Raw genomic sequence first — 12,995 nt, 5'->3', positions numbered from 1 at the left:
ACTGGGAGAGACAGCTGGTCATTGGAGCGACAAACTAGACTGGTCCTTCATTTTATGCAATTTTAGTGTCCGACTTAATATCAGTCACTTTTAAATATTCTCAGAGAGATTCTCCCAAGGTTTCTCCCAGTGTTTGAATGTGACCTTAATCTCTCATTGGCACAGCTAGAAGCCTACAATGTATTAATAGCAGGATAATTGGATCCAGCAGATATGACAATCGCCATCAGACAGTGAGTTTACCATTTGTTGTGTCTCCGTTGATTCATTGTTATTTTTTCATTGTCATAGTACCATGATTTCTTCTTTCACACTACACTTGACTCCAGGAAAATACCAGCACTACTACGCCATTGCATTTGGTGTGAATGGGAGCCTTAAACAAGTAGCTGCTTATGGCTTGTTGATTCCAGCACAATGGATTTTTGTTTTTCTGCATTTATCCTGGAGAAGATGGCAGTCAAGCAGCCTGACTCCACTGTCACTGCACTGGGAATGCACTGTAAATAGTTGCATCTGAATGTACAGCACCTTCACCCAGAATGACCTTTTGGATTAACCAATAACTTGGGTCACCATTTTTTCACCTCCACAATCACCCACATTGTTAAGTCAGTTGCCAATTAGCAATGCTGCATTCAGTACGGTTATGGTTTGCGGTGCGGTAGGGTAATGGGAAAATGGACAGATAAACTGAAAATGAGTGAAAATGTAAGATTTAACTTGATTTTAATTATTGATCATTTTTAAATAGTGTCTGCCTGAGGTTGCTTGGAAATGTATTTGTATGAAGAGATGCATATTTCTACATCAACAATGCTGTTTGAAATGAACAGGCATTATTTTTCTTTCTGGGAAATATTTGGAAAGCTTTTCCCACCTCTGCCAGAACTCCGCCGGTGTCATTGCGGTGATGTTTCCTTGTGCAAATAATTGGTCTGTGCCTGCGGACAAAAATAAATAAATTAAAGTTAAATTTTTATTTCATTTTTCTTTTCTGTGTTCTGTGTGTGCTTCAGAGCACCTGTTCTTATCAGCATCTGTGCAATATACATTCAGTGACTCATTTTCACCACTGTCATTTATTCCTACCAAAGCAAATAATAAAAATGTATACCGCTCAAGGATGAAATGGCAATCCCTCATCTGAGACTATGCACATACCCTTAGCCCAGGTGACTTACATGGACTTATAATGAATTCATCCTCTTCTGCAGACAGATACGTACTGAACCAATTTGGGATAAGTGCTTGCTCAGAACAGCAAATTAGGTATAACAGCTGTTGCCTATTGAGAATCAAACCTGCAACCGCGTCCTCCAAATCCCTCTTCCCGCTGCCCTAAAGTAGCTGTTACTTGTGTTCGAGGGAGATGAGAACATTATCTTGTCTTTCAAGGTGAAGTGGTGGAGGTGGCCGCAAATGACCGCACATGACAGGACTAGTTCCGGCAGCCAAACTGTTCTGGATCCCAGAGCCAGGTTAATCCTGAAACATGCCGCCTGGTGTCCGTGTGGAAAAAAAGGGGGGCGGGGGCACACAGGTGACCCGGTAAGCACTGAGTTGGGTCATGACCCTGGAGGACCAGACTGGAACTGCCAAATGTCCAATCATCCGACCCAAGATGGTGGCTGGCAAGGACATGGCAAGAAGCTGGGTATGTAACTATATAACTGAATATAGGTGAAACCAATTTACATTTTCATGATTGCAAATGGATATATACAGCCAGAGTCTAAGCAGCATGAGTGATTCAGAGCAATCATCAACCAACAGTCATGAATGCAGAGGGACAGATTGGCTAGTTTGAAGTTCACATCAGGTGCTAGCAGTCTGGTGGCACATAACGTCAGCAGCTGCCGTACCCAACCAATGGCAATCCTGATAGCATGACAGACAGCACAATTTAATGTTTTAATATCTCCACACACCAGCGATATAATCTACCTTGGGAAATGGAAACTTAATGAGGTAGCTGGTTGATAAACTTCAGGAAATTGGAAGTTTGGGTCATCTCTTTGGGCTACCAGTACTTCTCCTCTGGCAGTCTGGGCAGACAATCCCAGCAGGATTTAATCTGCCATCATTCCATGGCAACAGTTCTCCTCAAAGGCTGTAATAATATCTGTGAGACATCCTGTGATATCTCAATGACCCGCAGGATGTAATATTTCCAATTCAGTTTCAATCTAATTACACATCATTGATGTCTAGGTTTTTTGACCCTATGTGTCTTGTTGCCATGGTTGTGGTGGTGCTGATGGTGTTGGTGGTGGGGGGATGTTTTTCACCATTTGCATTCATTCCCAAGCTCAAACTCTGTGAATCTATCTACTGTGATGCAGACACAGTTCATTTTTGGGTGACCAAGACAGTATTGCTATTACATTAAAGCACACCAATTAAATTAAATGTTGGTAGTCATTCATCTTTCCATGTCTTGAGGGCTTCAGTAACTGGCTTTTTGAAAGTTTGAACTGTATTATCCCCGCACCGGAGGAGAGGCCAGACTCACTCAGATGAAGGAAGAAGGAAAAAACTATCAAAATCGAATAATTTTCAATAATTCCATAATTAAATATTTAAGATAAAGCACCATAGTGGTTGGACTGAACATCTGTGAGTCAAAGGATGCAAAGCATACCAATTTGCCTTATCTAACTACCTAAGATATTAGTATTACTTTGAGTAAAGGAACTCTTTGTTAATACCACAGTTTTTCTGGAATCAATATATTTGTGTAGAGAAGTACACTTATTTTGTTTGTCTTGAAATAATGCCTGCAAAGAACAGGAGATCTTTCATATTTACAACAGCCCCTGTGGTAAGAGTCTTTTTAAAGTGCAAAAGAAAGGAAACAAAGATTTGTATCGACTAAAGAGAGAATACAGGAGATAAGTCCCCTGACTCTCTCAGATTGAACTCTCTTCTCTAGCAGCAGATTAACCAGGGACTGCCTTATCCTCGCTGCAGGCTTTAGGTTATGGAATTTGAACTGAAAAAGGACTCCGGATATGTATCTAGAATCAGTTACAGGGAGGCGTGCCAAGGTGCTAAATTGATTTCCTAGTCATGAAATTCTCTGAAGAGAAAAGAAAAAAATAATAACGATACTTTCCAGTGGCGCAAGGTAGTTACGACGGGCCCCAGTGCACACTATTATGACGGGCCCTAGTGCACGATAGTTACTAGTTATGAACACACACACACCATTAGGCATCGCCTATATACGTTTTGCCAACAATGTCTTCAATTCTACAGTCGAATGAGTTACTCAGGCTATTGTATTTGGAAAGTAGAGAGGTCAAAGAGAAAGCTATCAGAACCGTGGATAGCGCTCTGACACGCGGTAACGTAAACAGACGGTCAGGGTTAGGGTTAGGGTTACTGCTAGGATTAGAGTTTGGGTGAGGGATAGGGTTAGGGTTAGGGTTACAGCTAAGATTAGGGTTAGGGTTATGGCTAGGGTTTGGGTTAGGGTTAGGGTGAAGGCTAGGGTTAGGGTTAGGGTTACCACTAGGGTTAGGGTTAGGGTTACCGCTAGGGTTTGGGTTAGGGTTACGGCTAGGGTTAGGGTTAGGGTTATGGCTAGGGTTAGGGTTAGGTTACCACTAGGATTAGGGGTTAGGTAAGGGCTAGGGTTATAGGGTTAGGGTTACCGCTAGGGTTTGGGTTATGCTTACTGTAGGTTTAGGGTTAGTGGTTACCACTAGGGTTAGGTTAGGCTAGGGTTAGGGTTACACTTAGGGTTACAGTTAGGGGTAGGATTGTCCATAGGGTTGGGTTAGGGTTACTGCTAGGGTTAGGGTTGGGTACCGCTAGGATGGGTTTCACATGTTATTTACTGCTAGGGTTAGGTTTAGGGTTACCACAAGGGTTAGGATTACCACTAGGGTTACGGTTAAGGTTACCACTAGGGTTACGGTTAGGGTTATTGCTAGCTTTAGGGTTAGGGTTAGGGTTGGGGTTACAGCTATGGTTAGGGTTAGGGTTACGGCTAGTGTTAGGGTTAGGGTTACCGTTAGGGTTAGGGTTACATCTTGGATTAGGGTTAGGGTTATGGCTAGGGTTAGGTTTAGGGTTACAGCTAGGGTTAGGGTTATCACTAGGGCTAGGGTTATGCCTACGGTTAGGGTTACCGCTAGGGGTAGGGTTAGGGTTACCGCTTGGGTAAGGGTTAGGGTTTAGGCTAGGGTTAGGGTTAGGGTTAGGGTTACCGCTAGGGTTAGGGTTAGGGTTACAGCTAGAGTTAGGGTTACGGTTACTACTAGGGTTACGGTTAGGGTTATGGCTAGGTTTAGGGTTAGGTTTCCCGCTAGGGTTAGGGTTAGGGTGAAGGCTAGGGTTAGGGTTAGGGTTACCGCTTGGGTTAGAGTTAGGGTTATGGCTAGGCTTAGGCTTAGGGTTACTGCTAGGGTTAGGGTTAGGGTTACCACTAGGATTTGGGTTACTGTTATTGCTAGGTTTAGGGTTAGAGTTAGGGTTTTGGTTACCGTTAGGGTTAGGGTTACGGCTAGGGTTAGGGTTATGGTTACCGCTAGGGTTAAGGTTACCACTAGGGCTAGGGTTACAGCTAGGGTTAGGTTTAGGGTTACGGCTAGGGTTAGGGTTAGGGCTCCCGCTTGGGTTAGAGTTAGGGTTAGGGCTAGGCTTAGGCTTAGGGTTACCGCTAGGGTTAGGGTTACCACTAGGATTTGGGTTACTGTTATTGCTAGGTTTAGGGTTAGAGTTACCGCTAGGGTTAGGGTTTTGGTTACCATTAGGGTTAGGCTTATGGCTAGGGTTAGGGTTACAGTTACTGCTAGGGTTAGGGTTATGGCTAGGGTTAGGGTTAGGTTTACTGCTAGGGTTAGTGTGAAGTCTAGGGTTATGGTTACCGCTAGGGTTAGGGTTATGATTAGGGTTAGGGTTACGGTTACTGCTAGAGTTAGGGTTAGGCTTATGGCTAGGGTTAGGGTTACAGTTACTGCTAGGGTTAAGGTTAGGGTTATGGCTAGGGTTAGGGTTAGGTTTACTGCTAGGGTTAGGGTTAGGGTGAAGGCTAGGGTTAGGGTTTGGTTTACCACTAGGGTTAGGGTTAGGTTTACTGCTAGGGTTAGGGTTAGGGTTACGGCTAGGGTTAGGGTTAGGGTTATGGCTAGGGTTAGGGTTAGGGTTACCACTAGGATTAGGGTTAGGGTGAGGGATAGGGTTAGGGTTACTGCTAGGGTTAGGGTTAGGGTTACCGCTAGGGTTAGGGTTATGCTTACTGCTAGGTTTAGGGTTAGGGTTACCACTAGGGTTAGTGTTACGGCTAGGGTTAGGGTTAGAGTTAGGGTTACAGCTAGGGGTAGGATTGCCAGTAGGGTTTGGGTTAGGGTTACCGCTACGGTTAGGGTTAGGGTTACTGCTAGGGTTAGGGTTGGGGTTACCGCTAGGATTGGGTTTCTGTTACTGCTAGGGTTAGGTTTAGGGTTACCACAAGGGTTAGGATTACCGCTAGGTTTAGGGTTGGGGTTACAGCTATGGTTAGGGTTAGGGTTACGGCTAGGGTTAGGGTTATGCCTACGGTTAGGGTTACCGCTAGGGGTAGGGTTAGGGTTACCGCTTGGGTTAGGGTTAGGGTTTAGGCTAGGGTTAGGGTTAGGGTTAGGGTTACCGCTAGGGTTAGGTTTAGGGTTACAGCTAGAGTTAGGGTTACGGTTACTGCTAGGGTTAGGGTTAGGGTTATGGCTAGGTATAGGGTTAGGTATATCGCTAGGGTTAGGGTTAGGGTGAAGGCTAGGGTTAGGGTTAGGGTTACCACTAGGGTTAGGGTTAGGGTTACCACTAGGGTTTGGGTTAGGGTTACCGCTAGAGTTAGGGTTATGGCTAGGGTTACGGTTAGGGTTACTGCTAGGATTAGAGATAGGGTGAGGGCTAGGTTTAGGGTTAGGGTTACCACTAGGGTTAGGGTTACGGCTAGGGTTAGGGTTATGGTTACTGCTTGGGTTAGGGTAGGGTTAATGCTACGGTTAGGGTTAGGGTTACGGCTATGCTTAGCGTTAGGGTTTCGGCTAGGTTTAGGGTTAGTGTTACCGCTAGGGTTAGGGTTACGTCTAGTGTTAGGGTTAGGGTTACCGCTAGGTTTAGGGTTAGGGTTACAGCTAGGGTTAGGGTTAGGGTTACCGCTAGGTTTAGGGTTACGGTTACTGCTAGGGTTAGGGTTTATGGCTAGAGTTAGGGTTAGGTTTACCGCTAGGGTTAGGGTTAGGGTGAAGGCTAGGGTTAGGGTTAGGGTTACCACTAGGGTAAAGGTTAGGGTTACCGCTAGGGTTTGGGTTAAGTTTACCGCTAGGGTTAGGGTTAGGGTTAAGGTTAGAGATAGGGTGAGGTCTAGGGTTAGGATTAGGGTTACAGCTAGGGTTAGGTTTAGGGTTACCGCTGGGGTTAGGGTTAGGGTTACCGCTTGGGTTAGAGTTAGGGTTACGGCTAGACTTAGGCTTAGGGTTACCGCTAGGGTTAGGGTTAGGGTTACCACTAGGATTTGGGTTACTGTTATTGCTAGGTTTAGGGTTAGAGTTACCGCTAGGGTTAGGGTTTTGGTTACCGTTTGGGTTAGGGTTATGGCTAGGGTTAGGGTTATGGTTACCGCTAGGGTTAGGGTTATGATTAGGGTTAGGGTTACGGTTAATTCTAGAGTTAGGGTTAGGCTTATGGCTAGGGTTAGGGTTACAGTTACTGCTAGGGTTAGGGTTAGGGTTATGGCTAGGGTTAGGGTTAGGTTTACTGCTAGGGTTAGGGTTAGGGTGAAGGCTAGGGTTAGGGTTTGGTTTACCACTAGGGTTAGGTTTAGGGTGACGGCTAGAGTTAGGGTTAGGGTTAGGGTTACGGCTCGGGTTAGGGTTACCGCTAGGATTAGAGTTAGGGTGAGGGCTAGGGTTAGGGTTAGGGTTATGGCTAGGCTTAGTGTTACCGCTAGGGTTAGGGTTAGGGTTTAGGCTAGGGTTAGGGTTAGGGTTACTACTAAGGTTAGGGTTACCGCTAGGGTTTGGGTTATGGTTACCGCTTGGGTTAGGGTTACGGCTAGGGTTAGGGTTACGGTTACCGCTAGAGTTATGGTTAGGGTTATGGCTAGGTTTTGGGTTACCACTAGGGTTAGGGTTTAGGCTAGGGTTAGGGTTACCACTAGGGTTAGGGTTACAGCTAGGGTTAGGGTTAGGGTCAGCGCTGGTCATTCTCAATGCCTGACTGGGCATTGTACTCACATGTTCAATCTCCATACTACAGTCTAAGGAGTTGGAGGGCCAGCGGGCAGGGGGTTTATTTTGTCTATTCAAATGGTTTTTAAACTTAAATTATTGATTTGTTATATTATGTATAAGGTTAGGGTTAGGGTAAAGGTAAGGGTTAGGGCCAGGGTAGGGTTAGGGTTGGAGTCAGGGTTATGGCTAGGGTTAGGGTTAGGACTAGGGTTAGGGTTAGGGCTAGGGTTACGGCTAGGCTTAGGCTTAGGGTTACCGCTAGGGTTAGGGTTAGGGTTACCACTAGGATTTGGGTTACTGTTATTGCTAGTTTTAAGTTTAGGGTTACCTCTAGGATTTGGGTTACTGTTACTGCTAGTTTTAGGGTTAGGGTTACCGCTAGGGTTAGGATTAGGGTTCCAGCTAGGTTTAGGGTTAGGGTTATTGTTATGGTTAGGGTTACCGCTTGGGTTAGGGTTACGGTTACCGCTATGGTTTGGGTTAGGGTTATGGCTAAGTTTAGTTTTAGGGTTACCGCTAGGGTTAGGGTTTATGGTGAAGGCCAGGGTTAGGGTTAGACTTAACACTAGGCTTAGGGTTAGGGTTATGGCTACGGTTATGTTTAGGGTTACTGCTAGGGTTAGGGTTAGGGTTTCCGCTTGGATTTGGGTTGGGGTTACCTCTAGGGTTTGGGTTTCCGCTAGGATTAGGGTTAAGGTTGCCACTAGGGTTATGGTTTCCACTACTTTTGGAGTTAGGCTTACCGTTAGGGTTAGCGTTAGGGTTACTGCTAGGGTTAGGGTTTCCTCTAGGCTTAGGGTTACCATTTGGGTTTGCGTTAGGGTTACCGCTAGGTTTAGGGTTTGGGTTACCGCTAGGGTTATGGTTAGGGTTACCTCTAGGCTTTGGGTTACCATTTGGGTTTGATTTAGGGTTACCATTAGGGTTAGGGTTTGGGTTACCACTAGGGTTAGGGTTAGGGTTACTGCTAGTATTAGGGTTTGAATTACAGCTACAGTTAGGGTTACCATTAGGGTTAGGCTTAGGGTTACCGCTAGGGTTAGGTTTAGGGTTTCTGCTAGGGTTAGAGTTAGGCTAGAGGACAATAAGCCCAACACTGAAGTGTCAAGCAGGCACAGGTACTGGTAAAACAATCTCTCTTTTTGTTTGACAACACCACAGGAACGATCATGTATATGAGGGAGTGGGTGGCGGGAGCACTTAGGCACGTCCCGCGTGTGGATCGAACCACCAACCCTTCCTCTTCCAGACAACTGCTCTGGCAGGGGGGAGAGAAAATTTTTTTTTCCGGAAGGATAGTAAGTACTTAGTATGGGGGGGCGGGGGGTCCATAGGTTAAGTGTAGGCTGAATCTAGTAGTTGTGTTAAGGTTAGAACAAGAGACTGGGTGGAATTGCTCCTTGTTAAACTCTATTATTTTATTCAGGTACTCTGATGATGATATTCCTCTTACAAGAATAATTGTCTCTAATAAGTATCAATATTAATATCATATCACAAAACCATGTGAGTGTTCGTATTATTCAACAGGCATGCAAGTAATTATAGAAATACAAAACATAAAAATCTAATATGTACACTGTCCTTTAACTCTTGTAGTTATACCCTTAATTATTTTATTCAATGCATAAACCATGACCAGGATATTGCCTGCAGTACCATTTGGACACTAGGTCAAGACTCTAACTGGTGAGAATTATGACTCTATTATTTTCTTCAGGTACTCTACCAGGCCAGATGGGGATGTACCTCTTTATCCTGGGAAGAAGGGAAAGCTTACAAGAATACTTATTATCTAATAAATATCCATATTAATGCAATATCACAAAACCAGGTGAGTACTCACACTATTAATCAGGCATGCAAGTAATTATAAAATACAACACACCTAGTATATTCACTGTCTTATAATTCTTGTAGTTATACCCTTAATTCTTTTATTCAATTCATAAACCATGGCCAGAATATTGCCTGTAGTACCCCTTGGAAGCTAGGTCGGTTGGTTTAGGGCTTTACCTTTGTTCTGCAGCTTTTGTCAGCGATCTCCAAAAACTGTCGGTGAGTAGAAAATCAAGGCTACAATCGTGTAGTGTGAACTCTGCATAAGTTGCCCATGGAAGAAAGAAAATGTGTCTGAGCCGTATTTGGCCTTTGGTTGTGACCTGCTTTGGCAGATACAGTTGTTGATGATAAGCTTCTCCCTCTGACTCCATTTGCTTCTCTCTTCTTGTTCTCTTCACTCCTCTCCAACTATCCTGTAACTTATTTTCAAGACTCACCATTCCAGTGTGATAAACCTGAAGAGTGAATATTTATAACAGGATGTATACCACCAGCGACTTGTTCGGATGTAGGACACTTTCATTAAGGGGCAAGATGAAATCTGGAGGGCGGTATGAAGTCAGGCAAAATCTGTACTCTGGAAAAGGAGTATAATGAGCTGGTTCTACAGTGTGAAAGGGGTAGAATGAGCCAGCCTGGTTCCAGCTCTAAGGTGGAAAAGGGTTATGAAAGTGCAGTGACAAATATTCTTGGCTTTTGTCTTCACTGTTCAAAGCCTGGCATCCAGGGAAATTGAAATCCCATGACCTTATTTCCTCTTCCTTCCTCTAATAGCTCAACAGGCTGTTTGTTCTCACAAAACTGGATTAAAGTGCATGTTTACAATCTAATCAACACCTTGCCCACCTGCCACGCTGGTGACAACAAATTGAAAGCAATAAGATCTAAACCTGGAGTAGTACCAAGAGACAGCTTTGTTCTGCTTGGCTTGTGATGTTCCTGAAAGCCTGATGCCTTCGCAATCAGACAGAACAATCAAAAATACCTGCAGGGTAAAAATCAATAAAATCAAGGAAGTCATTGCCAGAGCTTTGTTTTTTTTTTTCTTTTTTTTTTTGAAGTGCAGGGGCAGCTGCTTCCAGTGTCCTGCATTAGCTGGAGAGAGCCCTGACAAGCATGCATTCTTTTAGACAACAGTAAATCTGTTGAGCTGCATAGTCATTAGGTCAGAAGAATACACTTCATGCGCTGCAGCGGTAGGGAGGATGCAGGCATCTGATTGGCCAGAAGAGGTTGTATTATCATGAAGAGATGCCAATCACCACCCATGGGCTACCAGTCCGTTAAAACTGGCGCATTAATGTCACTATTACAGCATCATATTTAAAACTTAATTTATACTGTAGTTTACAATGTAATCATTTGATAGGTGCTTTGTGCCAAAGCAACTTCCAAAAGTGCAGTTATACAAATAAAAATGAAATGAGCATGGTTATCAAACATCAGCAGAATGAAAAATGTGGAAAAATACAAATAGTGGGGAAAAAAGCAAAAATCCTAAATTCATTTTTAAATTCAAATGCATGGGCACTAATGCTTATTTAACAACCAATGTGAAACTACTGCATAAAAATGTGTTTGAAGATATTTATTTAGAAGTCTAAATTTAGTCTACACTAACAGCAAAATAAAAACAAAAAAACTATAGCCTTATGTCCAAAAAGTTAAATGCATTACTTCTAAATACAATTTTTTTTATTTAGATAAATATGAAATCATGTTAATTAAACTACCATGGTGAAATAAAAAAGTTTTTGAATCCATATATTTGGTTATGATGAAAAATATGTTACCATGAGAAACTATCAGAATATGAAAGTCTACAGTCTTCCTGAAAGTGAAAAAAATTGTCATCTTTTCATTCAGGTGGTGAGAAAACATATTTATTCAGCAACCACAATAAAAAAAGGCAAACCTGTTTTTACATCTATGGTTACACATCTGTTTCAGTGAAAAAATGTCATAATTCATAGTGCAAAATGTTAAAAAAGCAAACATTCTAAATATTTCATTTTCTTCATTCAGTGGATGAAAAATTGTATTATTCATTAACTACAGCGTAATAAATAAATGGAAATGTGTTTAAAGACATTTAAAGATACAGGAAACTGAAATCTAGTAGTAATGTAGTAATTAACAATAGTCCAAGCCCTTGACAATAAACAACACAGTGCTGCTCTTTTTGTTGACCTTTCAAAGGCCTTTGATGCATTTGACCATGGTTGCATCAAAGGCCTTCATCTTAATTGATAGATTAAGGGACATTGGTTTTGGGTCTGCTACAGTGGATTGGTTTTCAAATTATATTTCCAATAGAACCCAAGCGTTATCTGTTGAGGGCCTAAAGTCCTCTTTTCTGTGAGCAACCAAGGAGTTATTCAAGGCTCCATCCTGGGTCCTGTGTTATTTTCTATGTATATTAATAATCTTTTTCATGTTTTAGTCAACTCACAATGTAATATCCACTTATATGCTGATGACACACTTCATGCCCCCACCCTTGCCCAAGCCTCAAATAAGTCAAACCGTTTTTAATTATATTCAGTCTGCACCTTTCGATCTGGAGCTGGTCCTTAATGCAGGCGAAACTAAATGTCTTGTGCTTTCGAAGTCTCATTCTCAGTCCTTAGATGCATTGAAAATCACCACTCAAGATAGCAAGTGCACCTTGCTAAAAATACCATGGGATCTGGTTTGATGATAGGTTTAGTTTTAAATTGCATATAGATAAACTAATTAAGACACTGAGAATAATGTGGAGCTTCTATTTCAGGAATAAATCTGGTTTTAGTTATAAAATCAAGAGTGAACTCATTTTAGATATACTTTATATGCATGCTTTCTCCTCTACTTTGCATGACCTTGGATACGGTTTACCATAGTGCTTTGCACTTCATTTCTGGGCCTAAATCCTTAACCCATCATTGTCCCAACTAAGCTAGCAAATTGAAGTTAACAAATACAACAGCTATTAACAATTAACAACAGTTTAAGAATTACATATTCAAGTTATGCAATTGAAATTAAGTTTCTGTGGGCACTAATTCTGCCAGTAAATTAGACTATTCCCTTTATTTTTCAAATAGTAGTGGCTAAATTGGAGGCAGTTTTGCTGCAGTCCACATCAAAAAGTCACAACCACACACTGAGAGAAATCTCTTGAAATGTACGCCTTGAAAATGTTTTGAAAAAATACTGAGGACACAACCTCACTGTCCTAAATGGTGGTTAAGGCCATGATAGCGTATTAAAAAAAGATGGATTTGAATCAGGTCCGTTGTCTTGTGAATTTTTAAGTGAAACCGTCACCACACGCAGCTTATTCTGAAAAGCCCATGATCGGCAAAATGCCATAAATCATTACGATAAAAAACGGACCTGTAATCTTAAAGCAAAAGCGGCCCATTTGAAGCTCTACACTGACGCTGTGTGGCGAGGAATGGGAATAGCACATCCACTGAAATAACTGGAATACCAGCAGGTGGTAAATGACGAACTGCGATAACGTCAGTTGCTGTGGAACAAAGACCTCCACTGCCACCCATATTTCTGAGATGTCTCCTTAAAAATGTATTTTACATTGTCAAAAAAAAAAACTTCACGAAAGAGCTCCATTTTCCCTAGATCAGAATATTACTTTGATCAAGCATAAAATCGTATATATCCCCAAGATAGCCTAAATAAATAAAATAAATTGCTGAAGATATATTCTATATTCCTTAGCTCAAGTCTCTGAATCTAATCTTCAAAGTCAGATATTCAAATGCGTGAAAATAGGTTAATTTCCCACTGAAGTATTTTACCAGTCCTTTTGTATCACCCAAGGGTGTCAAATTAAGGGGTCATCCACATGGCTATAGCTGTTGAGCATGCAATGGATTTGCAAGGCTCTCTGGATTCCAAGCAATGGACACAGTTTCACAAACTTCT

Source organism: Anguilla rostrata, chromosome 8, assembly GCF_018555375.3.
Source record: "Anguilla rostrata isolate EN2019 chromosome 8, ASM1855537v3, whole genome shotgun sequence".
In the NCBI taxonomy this organism is placed as follows: Eukaryota; Metazoa; Chordata; class Actinopteri; order Anguilliformes; family Anguillidae; genus Anguilla; species Anguilla rostrata.
The sequence above is the reverse complement of the archived record's forward strand: the minus strand, read 5'-3'. Positions refer to the sequence as shown.